The sequence below is a fragment of the Dreissena polymorpha genome, chromosome 15, assembly GCF_020536995.1.
Source record: "Dreissena polymorpha isolate Duluth1 chromosome 15, UMN_Dpol_1.0, whole genome shotgun sequence".
Taxonomy (NCBI): Eukaryota; Metazoa; Mollusca; class Bivalvia; order Myida; family Dreissenidae; genus Dreissena; species Dreissena polymorpha.
This window is the reverse complement of record NC_068369.1, coordinates 51217828-51239150: the sequence shown is the minus strand read 5'-3', so window position 1 is coordinate 51239150 and position 21323 is coordinate 51217828. Positions and strand designations below refer to the sequence as shown.

Sequence of the window (21323 nt, the reverse complement as noted above, 5' to 3'; positions counted from 1 at the left end):
ATGTCTAGGCCAAGTTAGAACATTGGTCATGGCAGGTCAAAAACCACGTCACAGGCCGAGTGTCACTTAGTGCGTTTTAAACATTGGGAATGGTGTCCGTTTTCTAATTCAAGTAGTTTACATCCGATCTTCACCACATTTGGTCAGAAGTTGTATCTAGATGATGTGTAGGTCAAGTTTGAACATGGGCCATGCCGGGTCAAAAACAAGGTCACGGGGTGGGGTCACTTAGTGCATTTTAAAAATTGAGCATGGTTTGCGCTGTTTTTTGTGAAGACAACATGCAAAATATTCTGTGTAAATGTGGCATGTGGGGGTATTCGTCACGTCTGTGACAAAGCGCTAGTTTTTAATGCCCCCAGATCGAATGATCGGGGGTATATTGTTTTTGGCCTGTCTGTCTGTCATTGTATGTGTGTGTCTGTCCCAAAACTTTAACATTGCTCATAAAATGAAAACTTTTGGGTCTATGTTCTTTAAACTTCACATATGCATGCATCTCATTGAGATCTGCATGGTTTGAGGTCACTAGGTCAAAGGTCAAGGTCACTGTGACCTTTACATTCAAAATATTACCTTGTTTCTAATATAGCTGCCGTGCGTCTTCAAAGTGCGGTAGGGGGCATTGTGTTTTACAAACACAGCTCTTGTTTGGAATTTTACATAAGGAAGTCTCTTTCTTAATGATTTCCACTCAAGGCAGACAGTGTTAGATTAGCTAATATGTGACCAAACCTTACGGATATGCATTAAGCTCTGTTTTCCAAAGTGCAGCGGAGGTGTATCCTACTGCCGTTTGTTATTTAAGGAACTTTGGGGAAAGGGAGAAATTGTGATCTGAATTTTTCGTTGCAAAGTTTCAATTAAAGACCATGCTTTGTAAACTGAGTGACAGTCAGGTCCATAAATCCTTATTTATTTATATGAAAGTTTTATTTTAGAAAACTACAATAAAATAAGAAACATTTTCAAAAAAAAATACAAAAAAAAAAAAATTCAATATATTATCTGAGATTTGTGTAGGATATAAGTTATTATAAGATTATTTTGACTACTGGTGTTGTTAGTATTTAACCCTTTGCATGCTGGGAAATTTGTCGTCTGCTAAAATGTTGTCTGCTAAATTTCTAAAATTAGCATTTTTTCGATTTTTTTCAAAGAATACTATCAGAATAGCAAACAGTTTGGATCCTGATGAGACGCCATGTTCTGTGGCATCTCATCTGGATCCAAACTGTTTGCACAGGCCTTCAAAATTCGGTTCCCGCACTGAAAGAGTTAATATGGGAACGTGTTATTGTTTCGTTTACAGTGAAAAGGAGATGGGACAAGAACCCCCCTCTTACCGGTACCCCTGTCCTAACTAAGCAGTGTAAGTATGCTGAACCAGCGTTTTTTAACTGTCGAATTTGGAGCCAAAATTCTTCCCCATTCCCCAAATGACAGCTGAAAATTCCCAAATAATGGGTTCCATAATAATTTTATGCCCCTGAAGAAGGGCATATAGTGATCGCATCTGTCTGTCCGTCTGTCTGTCCAGCCGTCTGTCCGTCACACTTCTGCGCTTAGGTTTCGAAAAATGTTCATAACTTCTATGTCGCTTCAGATGTAACCTTCATATTTGGTATGCATGTGTATATGGACAAGGCCTTTCCATACGCACACAAATTTTGACCCCCTTGACCTTGAACTTAGGGTCCACGTTTAGGTTTCAAAATCTGCGTTTAGGTTTCGAAAAAGCATTTTTTGGGGGCATATGTCTTCCGATGAAGACAGCTCTTTTTTTAATATAAAATTAAATTCAGTTCAGTATCCAGATCTATATATAATATGAACCAAAGTAAATCAAATACTGGAAACAATTTTGAAACACTTGCCCAAAATTGAGATAAAACACCACGATCTCTTAATTTTATTTTATTGCAGCTGCTAAAGACAAGCTGAAAGAGATGCCGGCCAGGAAGCACAACTGGAGATATGACGACTGGGTGGCAAAGAATGACTGGACGGCAAAGAACGGCAGTAGTCAGAAAGAGAACGTGGGGCTGGCCACCTCAACGCCGGTGCAATCTAGGGTGAAGGTAAGACCAAGTAAGCGCGTTCTGGGAATAATGGGCTTAAAGCATAAAGTTTACGCACAGAGTAGTCTGCGCAGTTTTCATAGGCTAATCAGGGACGACTCTTTCTGCTTTTTATGCCCCCGAAGGAGGGCATATAGTGATCGCACTGTCCGTCTGTCTTTCCGTCACACTTTTGCGTTTAGGTTTCAAAAAATGCTCATTACTTCTATGTCGCTTCAGATGTAACCTTCATATTTGGTCTGCATGTGTATATGGACAAGGCCTTTCCATACGCACACAAATTTTGACCCCTGTGACCTTGACCTTGAACTTAGGGTCAGCGTTTAGGTTTCGAAATATGCTCATTACTTCAATCAACGCGTTTTTTTGGGGCCTATGGTGACAGCTCTTGATTCTCTCATTTAAAGGCGGTCTCTTCTGAACAAAAATCCAGTCTTAGGCGAAAAATATTGTCCTAGACTTGGCTGTGCAGGCTGCACAAGTAAATCTGGGCTGACACTTTTCTGCACATGCATTAACTCTTTCAGCTCTGGAACCAAATTTTGAAGGCCTTTGCAAACAGTTTGGATCCAGATAAGACGCCACAGAACGTGGCGTCTCATCAGGATCCAAACTGTTTGCTATTCTGATAGTATTCTTTGAAAAAAATCGAAGAAAATGCTAATTTTAGAAATTCAGCAGACGACTTTTTAGCAGACGACAAATTTCCCAGCATGCAAAGCATTAAGCCCAGTTTTCCCAGATTGGGGCTCAAGTAGTTCTTGGGGTTTTCAATCCTCACTAAACCCTCTCACCATCTAGTCCCACCACTAGCAATATGTTACAAATAAATCTGTGGTTGTGTTATTTGTATTTGTGAGACTAACAAAATGTTTGAATCCAATAAAAAAATTGACAAGATGACATTTTAAAAGAGGAAAAAATTGAAATGAAATTATATAGTAACAATTTTCAAATAAATGCATAACAAACATTTAAGAAATATCAAATTATCAAATAAAGCTCCAAGTCTTCTGCCTCATGAAAGGAAATTGGTAAACATTTTTCTGCACCGTCTATATCACCGCACGTGTATTTGTAAGTCTATTTTTTCTATAAAAAACGTCGAAAATATAATATAATCGACGAACAATACTTTATCCGAAAACGACAGTCCCAAAAATTGTACGAATTTTGCACATGAAATAAAATGTGCATATCGTTTGAAAGAGAATAAAAACAAGTAACCTAGCTATTTGGTTAATATTACTTTACAATAGCATAGTTTGTGAGTAAAAAACAACAGTAATTATAACATTTTAATTTCAATCAAGAACAGAAAGGTGTAACATCATCGACAAGTTACTAATTATTTAATTATCATCCTTTAATTCAGATCGATAGTTGGTAGAAAGTTGTAAAGTGATCAGCTTAAAAATAATTTATTGAGTGTTACGCTTCTTTTCATTTGCTTATTTTTATACGACTTTAGCCATCAGCCGTTATATTGTAGGCAGATGACAATATCAACTGTGTATTCCATTATCTGCTCATGAATGACCCAATATTTCCCAATAGTGAACTCAATGTTGATTGGCCAGCTACCATATGCGCTTCAAAACCTTCATGGAAACAAACAGAAAAATAGTTAAAAAAACAAAACAATCTGGATTAAAATGGCGGATGTTTTCAATGAAATTTAACGAGATTTTAGCATATTCGCAAATTATATTTTTCTTGAGCCAAATTCGCTATATTTTCGCAAATGGCGAACAACAGCACGAGTAATAGTAAGCATTTATTCCAATAATAACACGTTCGCAATGCTCGCGCTGTCGTTCGCCATTTGCAAAAATATTGAGAATTTTGCTCAAGAAAAATCTGAATTGCGAAAATCTAGTAAAATTTCGATGAAAACATCCGCCACTTTAATCGGGACTGGTTTTCTATATTTGTCTGTTTGTTTCAAAGAAAGTGTTCGCAATTCGAACATTTAACGAAACCCGGTCTGTACCCGATTAGACATCGCTTGACCTTATTGTTATTGAAGTGCACATGGTAGCTGGCCAATCAACATTGAGCTCGCTTACATATGACATGACGTTGTCGAATGAAACGTGTGAACGGGTGGAGCTATCGGATAATACTGGGTCATTCATGCCCAGATGTTGTATAATTTGAGTACACATTTAATATCGCCGTCGGCCTTCAAAATAGTGGCCGGTCGCAAAGTCGTATAAAGAGATAAGCAAATGAAACAAAAACGAGACAATGCCTGACAATACATATTTCTAAGCTGACCACTTCTTATCTTTCTACCGAATATTTTCTGATCTGAATTAAAGAGTGATAATTAAATAATTAGTTATATGGCGATAATATTACACATCTCTGCCGATTGCCGAATTGAATTGAATGGTGATAATTAATTTGTTTTTTACTCCCAAACTATCCTGAATGACAGCAACATATTTAATTAAAGGGATACGAGAAAAACAGGAGCGGTTTAATTGTATTTAAAGTCTAATTAATCGCATATGCATATGTCAAATAAATAGGCGACTCAAATAAATACAGGAACGCGTTTTGTTCATTGCTATTTTAGATATCATTGAAAGAGCATTCAATTAAATGACGCAAATAACCGGAAAGGATAAAAAGCAGAAAGGAAAAATTTATCGAAAAGAATTTTCGGCGAGCAAAAAAAAATTTTTTTTTTGGAAAGTAACACAAAAAACATTCAGTTGGGCCGATTTTAGTGGGTCGGTTGGGTTATGCAAAACAAAAGAATTTTTAAGGATGGCCTTATTGTACATTTGTCTAGGAAAGTCAGAGTGACACTGAAGTATTTTCTTCACATTTCAGTATACTATACAGTATTTTGATGTCAGTAAGAAATAAATATTTTGAACCAAATTTCTATTTACAATTACCTAGAAGTGTTTGGTGAGAATAATCATTATTGTCCCCTACCGGTTTCAACGGAGGGGACTTCTGGTTTGCGCTCTGTCAGTCTGACTGTCAGACTATTCTGGATCCTGCGATAACTTTATATTAATATTTGTTCATGAAACTTGAAACATGGATATATGGCAATATGGACATTATGCACATCATTTAATTTTGTGCCTACGTCAAAAATTCTGGTTGCTATGGCAACAAATAGACTAGAATTACTGCTTAAAATGGTGTTTTTTAGCTCACCTGTCACGAACTGACATGGTGAGCTTATGTGACCGTGTGATGTCCGGCGTCTGTTGTGTGTGCGTGTGTGCATCCGTCAACAATTTGTTTGTGTAGACAGTAGAGGGCACAGTTTTCATCGAATCTTTATGAAATTTTATCAGAATATTTATCTTGATGAAATCTGGGTTGGGATTGTATTTGGGTCATCTGGGGTCAAAAACTAGGTCACTAGGTCAAAAACTAGGTCACTAGGTCAAATAATAGAAAAACCTTATATAGACAATAGAGGTCACAGTTTTCATCCAATGTTTATGAAATTTGGTCAGAATGTCTATCTTGATGAAATCTAGGTTGGGATCATATTTGGGTCATCTTGGGTCAAAAACTAGGTCACTAGGTCAAATAATAGAAAAACCTTGTATAGACAATAGAGGTCACAGTTTTCATCCAATCTTTTTAAAATTTGGTCAGAATGTTTATCTTCATGAAATCTGGGTTGGGATTATATTTGGGTCATCTGGGGTCAAAAACTAGGTCACTAGGTCAAATAATAGAAAAATCTTGTGTAGACAATAGAGGTCACAGTTTTCATCCAATCTTTATAAAATTTGATCAGAATGTTTATCTTGATGAAATCTGGGTTGGGATTGTATTTGGGTCGCCTGGGGTCAAAAACTAGGTCACTAGGTCAAATAATAGAAAATCCTTGTGTTGACAATATAGGTCACAGTTTTCATCTAATCTTTATGAAATTTGGTCAGAATGTTTATCTTGATGAAATCTGGGTTGGGATTGTATTTGGTTAGTCAGGTGAGCGATTCAGGACCATCATGGCAATCTTGTTTATGGATCCTGCGATAACTTTATAAGTTCTTCATATTTTTTCATGAAACTTGAAACATGGATAGATGCCAATATGGACGTTATGCACGTTATTTCATTTTGTTCCTACGCCAAAAATTCTGGTTGCTATGGCAACAAATAGACTAGAAATACTGCTGAAAATAGTGATTTTTCTTGATCCTGCGATAACTTTAAAAGTTCTTCATATTTTTTCATGAAGCTTGAAACATGGATATATGCCAATATGGACATTATGCACATCATTTCATTTTGTTCCTACGTCAAAAATTTTGGTTGCTATGGCAACAAATATAAAAAAAAGAAAAACAGTTCTGACAATGGTGGAATTTCTGACAATGGTGGAGCCGGTAGGGGACATATATTGCTTGACAATTGTCTTGTTTTGAAGGGTATTTTCACAGAGTTTGCAGTGTCAAGATAAAGTTCAACTCAATAATTTTTTCCCTTCCGTATCAAGTACTTGTTAAGGCACTTTCCTAACTGAAGAAAAATTACGTAAATCACAATTGCGGTCTGAAAAATTCTCAAAAGAATAAATGTCTTACAGTAGATTCCACTTAATTGAATATCGGATAATCAAATAATCTGGTTCATTGAATAGAAATCGAAAACACCAAACCATTTGCATCTCTTCCTATTGTAAAACATCGCCTAATCTGAAATATGGCGTATTCTGGTTAATTGAATATCCAATTATCGATTGCACAATATAATCCAGCGTAGAATCTCATAAATCTCCAAGGATATGCATCTTATCGACGATTTTGACAAACACGCTCCATTGACTGCCTTTGTTTTCATTTCACACCATGCATGTATGCAGCGTCTGTCAAGCGTCACGTGACTAACAGGTGTAGTATGCGGGCCAAGTACAATGCCAACACTGGAGTCTCCGGTTAAAACTGACGCAAATCACAGTTTGCAGTCAGGCACAAACTTTCGAATGCAAACTGTCGAGTAACACACTTCAACAGTTTGTTACCGATTGGAAACAATTAAAGAGTTTGTTGCCGATTAGAAAAGAACTGTTGACGTGTCTTGCTTGAGTGAGTGAATAGTACGAGTGGATTATTTTCAATGCACCGTATAATGAATAAAAACAACTATCGGCGCTTTTCTATGCGTTTATTAAATAAAACAAGTTTATTTAGCAATGTATTTAACAATATAGCTTTGAAATTGGTTAAAAACACGATAACATACATACATGTATATGATAAACAGTGATAACATTGGAAATATAACTGATTCGGTATAATTGAATACTCCAGATAATTGCATATTCAGACGTGACAAATAGGCTTTTCAATTAAGCGAAATAAACTGTACTTTTGTTTCAAAAGCACTTTGTTTGCATGTGAACAAATAAAATGTGCACTGAAACTTTCAATCAATTTTGCCTTATTTGCTTGGTACCAGTACTTTTTCCAATCTGACAAAAAAAATCACTGCAACTGTAGAAGTACTTCTTTTCTGCAATTTTAGGAACTGAAGAGGCAAGATGGAAAGAAAGTGGACATAGACACGCCCAGCAAGTTCCTCAACCCGAATGTGAGATACATTCCCAAGTTTGAGACCGAGGTATGTTCCTCAACCCCAATGTGTGATACATTCCCAAGTTTGAGACCAAGGTATGTTCCTCAACCACAACCCCAATGTGAGATACATTCCCAAGTTTGAGACTAAGGTATGTTCCTCAACATTCGATACATTTCCAAGTTGGAGACCAAGGTATGTTCCTCAACATTTGATACATTCCCAAGTTTGAGACCAAGGTATGTTCCTCAACATTCGATACATTCCCAAGTTGGAGACCAAGGTATGTTCCTCAACATTCGATACATTCCCAAGTTTGAGACCAAGGTATGTTCCTCAAGATTTGATACATTCCCAAGTTTGAGACCAAGGTATGTTCCTCAACATTCGATACATTCCCAAGTTGGAGACCAAGGTATGTTCCTCAAAATTCGATAAATTCCCAAGTTTGAGATCGAGGTATGTTCCTCAACATTCGATACATTCCCAAGTTGGAGACCAAGGTATGTTCCTCAACATTTGATACATTCCCAAGTTTGAGACCAAGGTATGTTCCTCATCATTCGATACATTCCCAAGTTTGAGACCAAGGTATGTTCCTCAACCCCAATGTGTGATACATTCCCAAGTTTTAGACCAAGGTATGTTAATCAAAATTCGATACATTCCCAAATTTGAGACCAAGGTATGTTCCTCAACATTGTATACATTCCTAAGTTTGAGACCAAGGTATGTTCCTCAACATTGGATGCATTCCCAAGTTTGAGACCAAGGTATGTTCCTCAACCCCAATGCGTGATACATTCCCAAGTTTGAGATCGAGGTATGTTTCAAACCTCCAACGTTCAATACATTCCCAAGTTTGAGACCGTGGTATGTTGCTTAACCATGATGTGTGATACATTCCCAAGTTTAAGACCAAGGTATGTTCCTCAACGTGTGATACATTCCCAAGTTTAAAACCCAGGTTACATTCCTCAACGTTTGATACATTCCGAAGTTTAATTTTGAGGTATATTCCTCATAGTGCGATAAATTCCTAAGTTTGAGACCGTGGTATTCTTCTTAACCCCAACGTGTGATACATTCCCAAGTGTGAGACTTAGGTATGTTTCTAAACCCCAACGTTAGATACATTCCCATTTTTAGCTCGGCGTTTTCGGACAAAACCCGAGGTATTGTCATAGCCAGCTTGTCGTGTCATCTGACGTCCGCTGTCCGCGTCGTGCTAAAACTTTAGCATTGGCTCTAAAATAAAAGAGCTTCCACCTACAACTTTGAAACTTCATATGTAGATGCACCTTGATGAGTTCTACACGCCACACCCATTTTGGGGTCACATTGTCAAAGGTCAAGGTCACTGACCTCTAAAAAAATACTGTAAAATCATGTACATTGGTTGGCACAACATTCGTGGATTGGTCAACCCTCGAAAGCAACTAAAAGTTCACATCCCAAGAATTATAATGATTTTACAGTAATATTTCTTTGTGGCTTTCCAGTGTATGAAGTTATATACGTTATTTATAAAAGTTTTAGGGTGGCTAGGTTTGCCTCGCTAAAATTATTTACTTATTATGGAAGTATAATTTGGTAAATTGATTTTAAACAGGACAAATTTGAAAAAAATTAGCTCAAACTTATATCGCAAATGATGTATACAAATTGTTTGAATATATAGAAATAATTGCTAGATAATTGTTTTTTTCAAATTGATCATATGTTACAGGAATTTCTCGCATCACTGCAAACCCCAGAGGATGTGAGAGCTGCAAGGGCCAAAAGAAAGCCCAGTCTGGTACGCTATAGTCAGCGATTTGTTTCATTCTTTATAAAGTACTGGAAAACAGCACTTTCCCAATAGAGAAAAACTACACATTTCCAAAATTCTGTCCAAAAAATGTTCAATTAAATGTTAATTTTTTATTTTTTGGGGGGGATAAAATATAACATTTAGTTAGTTTCCCTATGCAGCTCTATGGCTTGAACCTAAGTTGATATAATATTGATAACTTGACTACACTTACTTATTAATTTTTAGCTCGGCTGTTTTCGGAGAAAACCCGAGGTATTGTCATAGCCAGCTCGTCGTCTGCCGTCCGCCGTAGGCGTCATGCTAAAACCTTAACATTGGCTCTAAAATCAAAGTGCTTCCACCTACAACTTTGAAACTTGGTATGTAGCTGCACCTTGATTAGTTCTACATGCCACACCCATTTTTAGGTCACTAGGTCAAGGTCACTGACCTCTAAAAAGTATTTGTGAGCAACAAAATCAAATGCATCAGTATCCTCACGTGAAGACTTCACAATGCACATTTTCCCAAATGGGCTGGTACCCATAGTTTTTCCGATTGGGCAAAAAACAATCCTGGCTATAGTGTAGCTATTTATTGTTAGCTCACCACTCAGGTTGAATATTATATTTATCACACAAGACTTATTCCTGATTCCAGCGTCGTTTAGTGAGAGCATCAGTGTCCTATGTATAACATTTAAAGTTATAGAAATTGCGTTATCTTAGTGATTACTGATTGGATTGGTTTGGCATTTGACTGGCAGTAACAAATAAACCAGGGTTTTTTTTGGCCCGATTTTATAGCCGAAATTCGGCTATGTTCCCAATCCCAAAAAGTATACTTTTTTCCCAAAATGTGGCAAAAAATTCCCAATTTCCAAAAAAAAACCAACAAAAACATTTTTTTTTCTTTTTTTGAAAGAAGTCTAATGTGTATTTTATCTCAATTTCAATTCAATTACATCTAACAAAGTATTATATGATTTTGTTCATTAAATTTTAATGATTATAAAGATTATAAATTTAGTATTTCTCTTATCAGTGGACTTTTCATGTGGAAAAAAGGCTAATGAATTTATCTTCCCAATTTCATGAAAATGCCGATAAAATTCCCAATTCCAAAGCCATGGGCTATCTTCCCAAAAAGTGGGGGAAAAAAAACCTGTAAACGATTTATTAGATTGATCAAAATGGATCAGGTGAGCAACATTGGGCCATCTTGACCTTCTTGTTTGTAGAACAGGGTTTGAAAAGATTAATTCTGATGTATTAAACTATTGTTTTCTTTTCAACAATCCAAAAGAAAACATTTTCAAATCAGAAGTGACAAGAAAAAGTGAAACATTGACCAGAAACGATGTGAGAATGTTTTTAGATTAAAGTTTATTTTGAGTTCTTTTGTGAACCCTTAGGGGAAAATATTTTGGAAAAAGTAACATTTTAATATCTTCTTTTCAAGGCCATTGAAACAAATTAATTGTAAATTTTTTTATTTTATTTTTCTTGATTGACATTTAACAACAAACTTAACCCAAAACCGTCTCTTTTCGCTCTAAGTTAAAGATGAACCTTATATCAAATTGTCACTTTCTTCCAAACGTTTAGAACGACAGTGAGCTGTTCGAGCTGATGAGAGCCAAGATGGAGGTGACCATCGAACAGAGGAGACAGGAGCGCGAGAGTGCTGTCGCCTCATCCCAGCGACAAAACGACGAAGTGGACGGAGATTACGAGGTTCTTACTTTGGCCATTTCTTTTTAGCTCACCTGAGAACAACAATATTTTAAATCATTAAAAGTTTGCCGTTATTTTGTGCCTAGAAATGAAATATTTATGTTTCATAAAGTACTTTTATTATCCCCCGCCATAGGCGGAGGGATATTGTTTTGGCGTTGTCTGTCCGTCCATCCGTCGGTCTTTCTGTCCGTCCGGAGCCATGTCTTCGAAAAGCTTGGAAAAGCGGACTTCATTGAAACTTGGTATGAGTATATATATATATATGGATAAGAGGATGATGCACGCAAAATGGCATTGTACACCGACTGTTAATAACAGAGTTATGGCCCTTTGTATCTTGATAAAATGCTTTTCAATATAAGCTTAGAGCTTTATCTCCATTAACACATGAGTCAGAGCCATGAAACTTGCCATAGATGTTCACAATCATCTGGGGGTGCTTCACATTCAACACCCATAATCCTAGGTGCTTATGTTGAGGTCACACATTGAGGTCAAAGGGCGTTGCCCATCCGTCCAGAAAACGTTTGTGTCCAGAAGCATATTGGCGGGGATATCAATTCAACGAATTTGCTTGTTCTTTTATGAAATCCACCCTCTCATAATGTTTTAGCTGCTTCGGGTCCCTGCAGGTGAGCGCAAATGGCCTTCTTCTTTCAATTTGGGTTAAAGTTAAAAAACATTAGGACATCTGCTTGTCACTAAAGTTGAACATTTCTGATAAATTGTTTGCAAATGTGTAAATTACAGGTTGTCCATTGACCGGATCATTCTGGAAATCCAGATTTTAACTGTCCAGGGTCAAATATGAGAGCAATGTAATTCAAATGCGTTTTTTTTCGGGGGAGGGGGGTGATACGGGCAAATCATTTGAGTGTGGGATCATTTGAGAACAAATATTGTTTAAGCTTACTCTGAATCTCAGTACCAATTTTACCCATTTTTTTTTTATTTCTGATTGGTTAGCGGATGGCACAGACATGAACGGTGACTGACGTAAAATCTTCACTACTTTCCGAAAATCTTACAAGTCAATGGAAACGCTGCAAATGTCTGCCATCTTGAAATATTTTAAGTGATGAATTTGCAAAGCAAAGCACTGCAATAACATGTTGTAAAAGGAATAAATTTTTAGCTCATCTATTTTTTGAAAAAACATTATGAGCTATCGTCATCACCTTGGCGTCGGCTTCGGCGTCCGGTTAAGTTTTGCGTTTAGGTCCACTTTTCTCAGAAAGTATCAATGCTATTGCATTCAAACTTGTACACTTACTTACTATCATGAGGGGACTGGGCAGGCAAAGTTAGATAACTCTGGCGTGCATTTTGACAGAATTATGTGCCCTTTTTATACTTAGAAAATGGAAAATTTTGGTTAAGTTTTGTGTTTAGGTCCATTTTATTCCTTAAGTATCAAAGCTATTGCTTTCATACTTGCAACACCTACTAACTATCATAAGGGGACTGTGCAGGCAAAGTTATGTAACTCTGACTGGCATTTTGACAGAATTATGTGCCCTTTTTATACTTAGAAAATTGAAAATTTGGTTAAGTTTTGTGTTTAGGTCCACTTTATTCCTACAGTATCAAAGCTATTGCTTTCATACTTGCAACACTTATTAACTATCATAAGGGGACTGTGCAGGCAAAGTTATGTAACTCTGACTGGCATTTGGACGGAATTATGGGCCCTTTATACTTAGAAAATTGAAAATTTGGTTAAGTTTTGTGGTTAGGTCCACTTTATTCCTACAGTATCAAAGCTATTGCTTTCATACTTGCAACACTTATTAACTATCATAAGGGGACTGTGCAGGCAAAGTTGTTATGTAACTCGTACTGGCATTTGGACGGATATATGGGCCCTTTATACTTAGAAAATTGAAAATTTGGTTAAGTTTTGTGTTTAGGTCCACTCTATTCCTACAGTATCAAAGCTATTGCTTTCATACTTGCAACACTTATTAACTATCATAAGGGGACTGTGCAGGCAAAGTTGTTATGTAACTCTGACTGGCATTTGGACGGAATTATGGGCCCTTTATACTTAGAAAATTGAAAATTTGGTTAAGTTTTGTGTTTTGGTCCACTTTACCCCTAATGTATCATAGATATTGCATTCATACTTGGAACACTCGCAAACTATCATAAGGGGACAGTAAAAGGACAAGTTGCATAACTCTGGTTGTCATTTTTACGGAATTATGGCCCTTTTTTTACTTAACTTTGAATATATGGTTCAATTTTGTGTTTCGATCCACTTTACTTCTAAAGTATCAAGGCTATTGCTTTCAAACTTAAAATACTTTCATGCTATCATGAGGTTACTGTATCTGGCAAGTTGAATTTTACCTTGACCTTTGAATTACCTTGACTGTCAAGGTCAAATTATTAAATTTTGCTAAAATTGCCATAACTTCTTTATTTATGATTAGATTTGATTGATACTTTGACAAAACAACTCTTACCTGACATACCACAATAGACTCCACCTAAACCATCCCCCACACCCTCCCCCCCACCCCCCCCCCCTCCGAATCCCCCCCCACTTTTTTTAAAGTCATTTCACAAATGACCACCACACCCTCACACTATACCCTCACATTATACCCCCCCCACCCCACCCCACCCCCCCAATTGTTTTTTTGAAACGGTTAAAAACACAAATATTTATTTTTATTATTTTATTTTTGAAATACCGTCCAACCATCGCACCCAAGAATCCCCCCCCCACCCCTGAATTTTTTTTCCGCATTTTTGGAAGATAATGTAATAAATGACCACACCCCACACTATACACCTCTCTTCACTCCATCCCTCCCTCCTTTGTGATTGAAATTGAGAGTCCCTTCACCTTTAAAAAGAAAATAGATGAGCGGTCTGCACCCGCAAGGCGATGCTCTTGTTTATACTGTTACATGTAAGCCTTTTTCTGGGAAAACTTTATAGAGCATTTGAACTGTCCGTCAGTCAGTATGTCAGTATGTGTGTATGTCAGTCTGTCCGTCTGTCCGGAAAAAAAACCGTTAAAGTTGGCCATAACTTTTGCATTATTGAAGATAGAAACTTGATATTTGGCATGCATGTGTATCTCATGAAGCTGCACATTTTGAGTGGTGGAAGGTCAAGGTCATCCTTCAAGGTCAAAGGTCCAAACAAAATTTTAAAAAATCAAAGCGGCGTTCTCATGAAGCTGCACATTTTGAGTGGTGGAAGTTCAAGGTCAAATGTAAAAAAAAATTGAAAAAATATTTCAAAGTGGCGCAATAGGGGGCATTGTGTTTCTGACGAACACATCTCTTGTTTCTTTCAGGATGTCCCAACTGCGCTGCAAGGCGTGGTGATCACTGTTGCTAGACGACTGGCCAAGGACCAGGCAGAGTTTAATGAGATTGTCACGTGTCTGGGAGGGGAGTATCGTTGGACCATCGACAATACGTGCACCCATTTCATCTTTCAGGTATAGGGGTGCTTTCGATAGTGTAAGACAAGCAATCGGTGCTAAAATTATTCTTGAAATTGTTCTCAATGCTGATTTAAACATGAAGGGATTTGGTGAACCCTTTAAGGAGGAGGGTGTTTTTGGTGAAGTCTTTAACTGGATGGGGTGTTTTTGGTGTACCCTGTGTACTCTGTGATGAGGTACGGTGTTCTCCTCATATGAGGTATGTTCAAGTAATTATGTGCTTTAATGATTGTCATGGTGTCCTTGCAATTGACCTTACAATCGGAGGTCAAAATACTATTTGTTAAATGGTACAATTCCATGTTTTTCTTGACAATATTTACGCCAATTCGGAATCTGTGTCATTTCTAAAAACTAGGTCAGTAGGTTAAATCTTGAAAAAAATGTTTACCATATAGAGGCCAGATTTATGACCCAATCTTGATGAAACTTAATAAAAATGTTTTAATTCATAATATTAAGGCCATGTTTTAATCCAGGTGACTTGTGTCCAAAAACTTGGTATTCAGGTCTAGTCTTACACAAAACATTTTACCATGTTAGAAGCCACATAATGATTCAATCTTGATGAAATTTACCTAGAATGTTTATCTTGACAATATTAAGACAGGGGTTGCGATCTGGATAATGTATATTTAAAAACCAGGTCAAATCTTTGAAAAACCTTGTTCCCTTTCAAGAAGCCACGTTTATGACTCAATCTTGATCATAATTGGTTATCTAGGAGAAGTCAAATCTTGGTCTTGTATGTCCAACAAGTACGTCACTAGTTCTGTGACTGGTTGTCTTGACAATATCTAGGTTTAATTTGCATCTAGGTCATCAGCATCCAAAGACTTGGTCACCAGGTTTAATCTTACTTAAAAAACACATGTGTAGAAGCCACATTACAATTAATCATGATAAAACATGGTCAGAATTTGTATCTTGACAATGTAAATGCCATTTTTGGATATGGTATTCTTGAGCTCTGGTGAGCACTTTATTACCATCATTGCCCTTTTGTTTATATTACCAAAACATATTTTTGGACATTTTCTGCATACGTATATATATTTTTTACAGGGTCGGCAGAACGATACGACTAAAGATTTCAAACAAGCAAAGGCACAGGGCTTGAAAATTGTCAGTTCCCATTGGTTGTACATGGTAAGGGTTGGATCACAAATCCTTAATTACTAGTGCAAAATGTTCAATAATCTAATTGAGAGTGTAGGTATGCCCTTCTTTCTCTCTATATTCAGCCTGTGAGATGCTAAACTTAATCCTGACGTTTTCCTTTCATGCCTGGTTGGCAATTTGGGTAATGGTGGTGATATTTTCCATATCAGATAGAATGAAGTGTTTGGGTCAACCTATTTGAAGATCAGCAAAATATTTATAGGAACTAATCAGCCTTTCGAAAAATAACTTGCTCTTTAGATGTTCTAAATGTCAAGAAAAGGGCAAAGGTTGCATGGTTCCCCACAATCGATGTACTCTAACTTTGTCGTAAAGGCTGAAAACTAGTTCACGTCATGTGATCATATCGACCAACAAAAAGCCGTGTTTTATATTGTGTTACTTTCCATTGTGGGCTTGACTGATTGGTTACACATCACTCTGTTTTATTTGTAATATGCCATATTTGAGCAAAGTGAAATGATATTAGTTGATACGTAATCACTAGTACATAGTTTGTTTCTTATGTCCTACCATTTGGTACCAGTCAGAAAATATCAACTGATTCTTTTTAACTTTCCTTGAATATAACATTATAATGAAATATAATTATTTTCTAGCCATAAACTGGCCATCCTTTTGGTGAAAATGGATGTGTGTGGACAGTGAAAGTTTACAGACCTTAGCCGTTTTTATCGGAAACATCCGTAGTCTGATTTCTTGAGCATTGGTTGGTTAGGGGAATATAAGTAATCAACATTTTGTTGATTAAAGTAACCATACTAAATGCATTTGTTTACGAAATAAGAGTTGTCAAGTAACTTGTGTATGTTTTGTTTTGTTTTTCAGTGTAAAGAACAGAATGTTAGAGTGGATGAATCGCTGTTTCCTCACACCTTTAATCCCAACCTTTCCCTGGTGAGTGATGTTTCCCAACACCTTTAATCCCAACCTTTCCCTGGTGAGTGATGTTTCCCAACACCTTTAATCCAAACCTTTTCCTTGTTAGTGATGTTTCCTCACACCTTTAATCAAAACCTTTTCCTTGTTAGTGATGTTTCCTCACACCTTTAATCTAAACCTGTCCCTGGTGAGTAATTTTTCCTCACACCTTTAATCCACACCCTTCCCTCATGAGTAATTTTTCCTCACACGTTTAATGCAAACCTTTTCCTGGTGAGTGAAACATTTGTCTTTCTGTAACACTTCCATACAAAACATATGGTAAGAACAGATCTGGGGAAAAATTCAATTGTTAAATGTCTGTAAAATCATGGAAAATGGAAGATTTCTGGCAAAATTTTTTTTATCTGAAATATTCTTCTTTTATACGCCCGTTTTAAACAACGGGACGTCTTATAGTTTCACCTTGGGGGCGGGTGGGCAGGCGGGCGGGCGGTGTTCACAGAAGTTTCCGCTCTCTTATTCAAATAGTTTTCATCCGATCTTCACCAAACTTGGTCAGAAGTTTTATCTAGACAATATGCAGGTCAAGTTCGAATATGGGTCATGCCAGGTCAAAAACTAGGTCACATGGTCACCTAGTGCATTTCAAGCATTTAGCATGGTGTCCGCTCTCTAATTGAAGTAGTTTTCATCCGATCTTCACCAAACTTGGTCAGAAGTTGTATCTGGACAATATCTAGGTAAAGTTGGAATATGGGTCATGCCGGGTCAAAAACTAGGTCACTGGTTCACTAAGTGCATTTCAAGCAATTACCATGGTGTCCGCTCTCTAATAGAAATAGTTTTCATCCGATAATCACTAAACTTGGTCAGAAGATGTATCTAGAAAATATCTAGGTCAAGTTCGAATATGGGTCATGCTGGGTTAAAAACTTGGTTACAGAAATATTTAGTGCATTTCAAGCATTAAGCATGGTGTTCGCTCTCTAATTGAAGTAGTTTTCATCCGATCTTCACCTAATTTGGTCAGAAGTTGTGTCTAGATGATATGTAGGTTAAGTTCAAATATGGGTCATGCAGGGTCAAAAACAAGGTCATGAGGTCACTAAGTGCATTTCAAGCATTTAGCATGTTGTACGCTCTCTAATTGAAGTAGTTTTCATCCGAATATCACCTAATTTGGAATATCACCTAATTTGGTCAGAAGTTGTGTCTAGATGATATGTAGGGCAAGTTCAAATATGGGTCATGCAAGGTCAAAAACGAGGTCACAATGTCAATTAGTGCATTTCAAGCATTTAGCATGGTGTCCGCTCTCTTATTGAAGTAGTTTTCATCCGATCTTCACCGAATTTAGTCAGATGTTACGTCTAAATGATATCTAGGTCAAGTTCAAATATGGGTCATGCCGAGTCAATAACTTGGTCTCGAGATCACTTAGTGCATTTCAAGCATTGAGCATGGCGTCCAAAACCTTCGAAGGGGCGTATCTTGTGACAGTTTGGCACTCTTGTTAAACATTGTTTTTGTAAGTTAAATTTTTCTTCACTATGATTACTATTAGGATGTGTAATTATTGGCATGCTGTTGTTCATTTTACATGTATATGCCAAACATATGAAGATCAACATACCACTCAACCAATTATTATATGCATCCCACTCCATCCTTGAAAGATGCAGGGATGTATTGCTTTGCATCTTTTAAATGGTTTGTAATTCTGTGGACCATTTCATATTTGCATGATATCTATAGACTTCGTTATCCTACAAAAATAAAATTGTTATGATAGTTTCTTGTTAGAAAACAAACACGACTATAAATTTTGGGGTTAACAGGTCAAAGCTCAAGATCAAAGGGCTGTAACATGAACATCATATCTGGGTGATATCTTAAGAACTCTTGGTATCTTGCTATTTTCAAAGTAAAGAAGACGCCTTTTGATTTTGAGGTCAACTGGTCAAATGTCACGGTAACGGGGTCATTTAATTTTTAAATTTGCTTTTCTGGTTTATATAAACTTAAAAATAAAAAAATAAAAAACTGATTTTAACTGACATCTTCAATCTAGAAATCGTTAACTAAATCATGGCACCCTTAGGCAATATGCACATTTTAAATTTTTTTCTGTCCCGTCAACGTCAACAATGTCTTACCAGGGATATGACTTTTTCCACTTTTAACAGATTTTTTAATCACGGACTTTCCGTCATGTTTTTGAATGTCAACTCGCTACTTTCAACTGCTGCATACGCAGTTTTTAACATAATTGATAACATGAATGATTTGGCATGTATTTGCTCTTACCTGCTTCAGGATGCAGAATCAATTGGGATTTCATGGGTTTACACACAGGCTGGACAGAATGTAAACACACCATTAAGAATTTTATTTTTGCAAATATCTCAAGTTATTGTAATACATTTGCAAAAATCTTTAGTGTTTAAAGGACAATTTTATACTTGCAGTTTGTGCTGATATCTTAAGGTATAAGAATCAATGCTTGAATACGTCTGAAACCGGTGACAAAATTTCACATTGCATGAAGCATAACCGTGCAGTATACATGGCATTTTTGAACAGGAACACAGGCTTATTAAATTAAGTAATTGACATCTCGCCTGGACAATGATCGCTCTGCCCACTTTATGTATATGCTTTCTTCTTTAGAATGATTTGCACAGACTGCACAGGCTGAACTGGAGCGACACTTTACACACATGCATTAAGACCCGTTTTCCCAAAGCAAGTCTTAATAATAAATTATTTTCAGGCGGTGGTTACCACCAGAGGAACACCCATGCGCACTCCACGTGTACGACGGAACATCAAAAGTGTCACAGAGCCTCCCAAATCGGCTGTTACCGCAAAAAATGAAGCTGAAAAAACTTCCCCATCTGTCGATAGAAATTCTGAGGGAGGCAACTCTGGGTCCGGTACACCGGCAAGAAAGGGAGGCAAATCACCAGTTGCGAATCTGGTCTGCAAATTGACTGGCAGTCTGGATAAGAGCCCCTCAGAAGAAGATAAGCAGCAGGTATTTTGTGAGAGATGTGCTGTTATTTATTTTTATAAATAAACAAAGCTATAAATAAATAAATCATTTTAAAGTAAAAAATGGAAAAATGGAAAAAAAACAACGACCTGTTATCACTTATATACATTGAGAATACTAGGTTAATTGTTTATTAAAGGGAACTTTTCACGTTTTAGTACATTTGCAAAATTGTTTCAGATTTGCTCAATTTGGTTGTAGTAACGATATTTGCAAGGAAACAGTAATACTGAACATTTACCATGCTCTTAAATATCCATTATATGCATCTTTAGGTGAATGTAAACCTGAAAATTATAATGCATTACAAAAGCTTTAAGAGTTATGTTGTTGTCGACATATTTTGTGACACTACCTGGATTGCGTATACAAAGTATAAAATACATTTAAATCGTTATCAGTATGGCTGGTCAGGTGGCTTAAGCTCTAGTCTTTAACTGAAAGGGTCAGTGGTAAGAGCCCAGGTATTATAAGTATAATTAGCAACATTTAGAGAACCTAATGCGGAAACCTTAATGAGTGCTACAGGTATTTATAGTCCTTATTAACCTTTCAGAAAAATCTGACAAAAAAATACAATGCCTGGCAAACATTAACGCTTTTTCAGACACAGAGCTTTATGAAAAATTATGGTCAAAGGAAGTCTTTTCTAAACCAAAATCCAATCTAGACGTAAAGTGTCGCCCTTGATTACAATTAGCACATTTATTTTATGCTTTCCTGTGATTTATAGAGAAATATCAGTGAATTAAAACTGATAATTTCACTGTTTCAATCAGTGAAAATTATCAGTGAAAATTTTCGATAATTTTCACTGTTTACTGTGAAATGACGTCATTTTTTTACGAAATGACGTCATTATCCTAGCGAAATTCTTTAGTTAAACTCTTTAACAATGTATATAAACTGTGAAAAAAGCTTAAAATAAAAATAAAATTTGTTGGATTCGGTGGAATATCAATTCTAATTCACTTGTGATCATATAAAATATATATTTTCACTTGTTGCTGCGCCACACGTAAAAAAATAATATTATTTTCTATGATCACTCATGAATTAAAATCGATAATCCACCGAAACCAACAAATATCCTCTATGTATTAAGTCCCATTTTTCTAGAGCTCAGCTTAAAGCGGGTATATACGATTTTGTCAAATATTTATGAATTTATATAAACTTTGTAAAAAACTTATTATATATATATTTCAATATAAATTAAAATAAAAGTTAAGAAGAACATGTGTCGAAAAATGCGAAATAAGCCAGATATTTAATTCTGAAATTGAAAACGGCTGTACAGCCGAATTCGCCAGCATGTATACCATACATGTACGATGTGCATCTAAACTTAGTTTAACGGTTTATTTGAATTCCTGCAACGATATCTATTCATACGACACACGAACACTATCTCCGATCCTACTGCAAAGACGAATGCTTCGGTTATTGTAGGAAAATATGTACGTCACTATCGGCTCGGGGCGCTAATTTGCCTTTGCTGCATTTTATGAAATTCGGCTTTAATGTATAATTTTTCTTGCCTTTTTTGTGTTAT

At 36.5% G+C, this 21323-nt stretch overlaps 1 protein-coding gene and 1 long non-coding RNA gene across 2 annotated transcripts in view; both read left to right on the top strand.

The window, feature by feature from the left end:
- Nucleotides 1-21323, top strand: part of LOC127859748 (DNA topoisomerase 2-binding protein 1-like) — a 266921-nt gene that overhangs the window by 210775 nt on the left and 34823 nt on the right. The window lies entirely within an intron of this gene.
- On the top strand, nucleotides 5413-5894 carry LOC127859550 (uncharacterized). Its single transcript, XR_008039442.1, has 2 exons — nucleotides 5413-5470; nucleotides 5789-5894. It is a non-coding gene; the product is annotated as an uncharacterized LOC127859550 (long non-coding RNA).